The following is a 5,195-nucleotide window of genomic DNA, read 5'->3' on the forward strand; positions in this document are numbered from 1 at the left end:
ATCCTCGTCTATGTCACTCTTTCTATGTAATAGTTGCTTCTGTTTAGAATGTCATTCTCATCTGGATCACGAGAGTCTAAGCGCGGCAGATGGGTGCGTTTTGGTGGTGTAGCAAGACTTCTTATGAACTATCATGTCTTGCTGTTTATGTCAGTAGTAGTCACTAGTCAGTGTTTGAATGTTGTATATATCGTTGTTTCGAACTGTTTATTGTCTCGAACTACTGGTGGGCTAAATGAGGGCATCACCATTCTCTAGTGTTCAGAGTATATCTCCTTTTTTCAAGTTATATAATTTGAGCTCACTGTCTTTTCGATGATGTACACTTGTTTGGGCCAATGAGATGTCGTCGAATATGGGCCGAGTAGTAACGCAATGCCAAACAGGTCAATTATGACTCTCAGGCCGGGCTCTCAAAAGATCCTAAAAAAAGGCCGGGCTCTCCAGAAAAGAAAGAATAAGGACTCTTAGACCGACATGTGGGCGCCACCGGTGTTTTCGTGTGCTTGTGCGCCGAGAGCATATTGGCGCGTGCTCGAAATTCATGCTACCTTTTCATCCCCAGTCTCCCGCCCCTCGCCCACCTCTGGAATCTCGATTCCTACTCCATTTCCCCCAAATCCCCCTCCTGTACTCCCTATACTCAAGCGCACTATCATGTCGCCGGACAACGCAGATCTCCGAGCCGGAGATTCTGAGGTCTGTCCTGCCTTCGGTCGCTTCATGCTGTCGCTCAACAATGGCATGGCGGCGCTTGACGACTAGTTTGCCGGCAAAGTGCTGATGGTAACCATCTACGGCGAACGGCCTCCCGTCTCGCCGGACGACCTTGTGAAAGCTCTTGGCATTGCGCATGGCATCCAAATAAGTGACTTGCTCGTCGAAGTCTGTCCGCCACCGGCTTATTTCTTTGCCAATATCCGGACAACTTTCGACTGCAGTCGTGTGTTCGAATCTTCCTGACATTTGTTCTGCGATGGCGTGCTGGTGAGCTTTGATCGGTGGCACCCAGGATGTGGGTCGGTGCCCTCTGAGCTTGAGTTTTTAACAAAGCTTACCTTCCATGGCATGCCTCGACGTGCTTGGAACATCGAGTCCATGAACGAGCTTATCAACGACCTTGGAGGTGAGCTCGTAAGTATGTTTGTTCCTCTAGACAGCTGGGCTCTGACGGTTATGGCATGGATGAAGAAGCCGTCCACCATACCGAAGGTGATTGGTGTTGAGATACCGGTGCAGGAACCGGGGTTGTACTATTCGTCACCACCAAGGCCGCTGCGGACCACGTTAGGGATGTACCTGTATCGAGTGTTTGTCCATGTCGAAGAAGTGGTCAATCCATCAATCGAAGTCCTGCCACCGCCGCTGGTGCCAGGGTCCGTCGACGACATCCATTACAGGAGTCAACGTCAGACTTCCCCATGTTGCTCGGAACGATGAATGGCACAGGGCCTACTCCATCGCGCGGTGGAGGCCACTACTTCTTTGGGAGAAGAGGCAGGGCTGGCTGCTTGGATGTGATCTAATTTGAGGTAACAACTGAATCTTGTCAGATAGTACTAGTTAAATCCGAGCTATGGGTCTGAAGCACTGATATGCCAGTACATTTGATTGTGACCTGTTCTAATTTTGTACCTGAACTTCTTTTAGAAAGGGTTGTATGTCAACTTAATGTGCTAGCAGAACTTATTGTGTTGTCTGTCTGTTTTCTTTGCACAACATTCAAGATATTTCCCCGTCATTTATAAATACGATGAACCGTTATATACGACTTCGTTGGTTTCAACATAGCCCTTCCCATAGCGATCCACTGCTTCCATCCTGATTGTGCCGCCTGCGTGAAATTTTTGTATGCAAGTTCAGTGTGCTATGATGTTCTATATGATTGTATCAACTAGATAAGTTTTTACTGAGCATCAGCAATGCATATGGCTGAAAGATGTATTTACGAGCATCGACCGATGGGTCTCTCTCTCTCTCTCACACACACACACACACATGCGCGCGCACACACACACGCGCACACACACAAGTGGGACCCATTGAATTATTTATTTGCTCCTGATAGCTTTTAATTAGGTTCCACTACAATCTAATTTTTTTCTTAAGTTATTAATTGAGCTTAGTGAGTTCAAAAAGTTGTACAGAAGCCTTGTTTGGGCCTTTCCGACATCGCTGAATGTGGGCTGAGTAACCATGTTAGGTTGTACTTTACTACACAGACCTTTTTTTCAACATCAGCAATGCAACTGGGCCGACAGTTGTACACAATATCCGGGTCAACTTGTTATCCGCCCCGCTGGGCTGCAAAGTTTCCTAGGAGGTATGCATTAGGCTTAACAAGAAAATTGACTTTAAGAAATAATAAATGGGATGTAATTATAATAACTGGGCAAGTACTATGCATCAAACACGTAATTAGTTTGAAAAATATATTATTTTTGGAATTTGGAAATTTTAATTTCATTACTTGTTGCACGCACAATATTTCGTTGGATTTTAACGTAATACAACTTTATTTTGAAATTATATTTAACCTGACTAGAAATTTTGGATAAAAATATTTCGGATCCCATCAAAATGTTGGAATTTTTTTTGAATTCTGTTTTGAGCGGTTGTTTGAAATTATTAATCGTTGTCCTAGCTAGAGGTTGGGTTGTACTTTTAACAAACTGTAAATGGGCTGTAGTAAATTCCATTAGAATTAAAAAATGGGCTGTACATTCTTACAAATCGCAAATGGGCTATATGTTCTCTGCCAAATCCGAGCTGTGGGCCTACTAAGTTGACGCGTACCAAGGGCTTTGTCAACTTAGTCAATATATACTTAGTTAAATGGGATGTACATTCTTACAAATCACAAATGGGCTCTATCTTCTTTACTTAGCTTTACATTTACTTTTGAATCTCGTGCCGTCAATGTAGAGGCACATAGTTTAGCCAAGCATGCTTTTTAACTGGGACCGGGGTGCCACCTGTGGCTAGGCCAATCCCATGATCAGTGTTGTATCCCACACCATGTGGAATTTTCTGAATAAAGCTTGGTTTAATCGCTCAAAAAAAACTTAGTCAATATAAACGATTCTAGCTGCAGTGATCGTACGATGTCTATCCAACGGCCGTAGTGCTTCTTCAACCTCTGGTCTTCTTGCTCCACCCTCCCAAAGCAGCGCCGGTCATGTTGCGTGCTCCTGCCTCCCGTGGCCGGCTGTGATGCCGCGGAGGCCTCACCGCCCCATACTACTCCCACCGCTGGCCAGGCCATCCCTCTACTCACCCACACCCCCTGTTATTCTGCGGCGACGGCAGCCTCACACCGCAGCCGAACCAGTGAACCCTCGTACTTCTCTCCGCGCGGGGTTCCACTGTTGCGTCTTCCCCGGCACCGCGTCGTCCCCTTCCTAGGCCTCGCTGTCATCCAGACCACCGCCCTGGTGCTATAGGCGCGGCGTGGTCAACATGGTCAACGACCGACTTCCATCGGAAGAGTACTGTACATGGAGAGGCTGACAACTAGGTCCAGGCGGCCGCTAGGAAGTGCCTCCTTATTACGCGCAAAATAATTATTCCTCCACCTGACAGCAGGGACCCACCGGACGGGCCACCTTATTTCGCGAAAAAAACATTTCCCCCCTGACTGCTGGGACCCACCGGACGGGCCAGCTTGTTTGGTGAAAAAAATGTTCCCCCCGCTGTCAGCTCGGACCCACCAGAAGTGCCTCCTTATTACGCACAAAAAAATGAATACTCCCCCTGCTAGCTGGGACCCACCATGGTGGGAGGCTGACTTGTGGGCCTACTAAGTTGACTGGGACGGGGGCCTTTGTCAACTTTAGTCAATATGAATGATTCTAGCTCCAGTGACCGTACGATGTCCATCCAACGACTGTAGTGCTTCTTCAACATGTGGTCTTCTTGCTCCAGCCGCCCAAAGCAGCGCCGGTCATGCCGCATGCTCCTGTCTCCCGTGGTCAGCTGTGCTTCCACGGAGGCCTCACCGCCCCCTACTATTCCCACCGCTGACCAGGCCCTGCGGAGACGGCAGCCTCACACCGCAGCCGAACCAGTCAACCCTCGTACTCCTCTCCGCGTGGGCTTCCACTGCCGCGCCTTCCCCGGCTCCCCGTCGTCCCCTTCCCAGGCCTCGCCGTCGTCCACCGCCCTGGTGCTCTCGGCGCGGGCTTCCTAGGCCTCGCTGTCGTCAACTTGGTCAACGAACGTCTTCCATCGGACGTGGACTGTACGTGGAGAGGCTGACAGCTGGATCCACAGCCGCAACAAGGAAGTGCCTCCTTATTACACGTAAAATAATGATACCTACACCTGACAGCTGGGACCTACCAGACGGGCCACTGTATTTCGCGGAAAAAACATTTCCCCCTGACTGCAGGGACCCAGCAGCTTCATCTTCGCACGCAAGGAAGTGCGTGTGGGCAAAAAAAAACGATTCGCCCCCTGACTGCTGGGACCCACCAGCTAAATCTTCGCACACAAGGAAGTGCGTCCGGACAAAAAAAAACCAAAACGATTCGCCGCCCTGACTGCTGGGACCCACCAGCTACATCTTCGCAGGCAAGGAAGTGCCTGATAGTTGGGACCCACCTGGTCGAAGCGTACGTAGCGTTGTCATTCTGGTCGCGAACGTGTACGTACATACTGGTCGTTGTAGAGGCGTGCACATGTCGTAGTAGAGGCGTGCACGTAGCATGTACACGTACATACAGCGGCCAGGGTGCAAGAAAGAAAATACGGCCACGTATGTGTACATACGGGCGGCGTCTCGAACGCCTACTCGCGCATACGTATGGCGAGGGCTCGTGTACATGGCTGGGTCAGAACGGAGAAACAGCGTCATCGTCGTGTTCATGAGGAGCCAAACTGGCTGGGTCGGAACGGAATGCGTGGTCGTGTTCATCAGGAGGGCTTGGACGGAACAGGCGATGGAAACAAGGCCTGGCATACCGCACAATGGAGGAAACGGCCTTGTGTTCGACCAGCCACGTTCGAAACGGGATCCTGTTCATCGGGAGGGGTCTGGCGTACCGCAAAACGGAGGAAACGGACCTCCTACGGTCGAAATGGGGGTCCTGTTGATCTGGAGGGGTGTGGCGTACCGCAAAACGGAGGAAACGGACCTCCTACGGTCGAAACGGGGGTCCTGTTGATCGGGAGGGGTGTGGCATACCGCAAAACGG

Source organism: Triticum dicoccoides, chromosome 7B (assembly GCF_002162155.2).
Source record: "Triticum dicoccoides isolate Atlit2015 ecotype Zavitan chromosome 7B, WEW_v2.0, whole genome shotgun sequence".
NCBI classification, from domain to species: Eukaryota; Viridiplantae; Streptophyta; class Magnoliopsida; order Poales; family Poaceae; genus Triticum; species Triticum dicoccoides.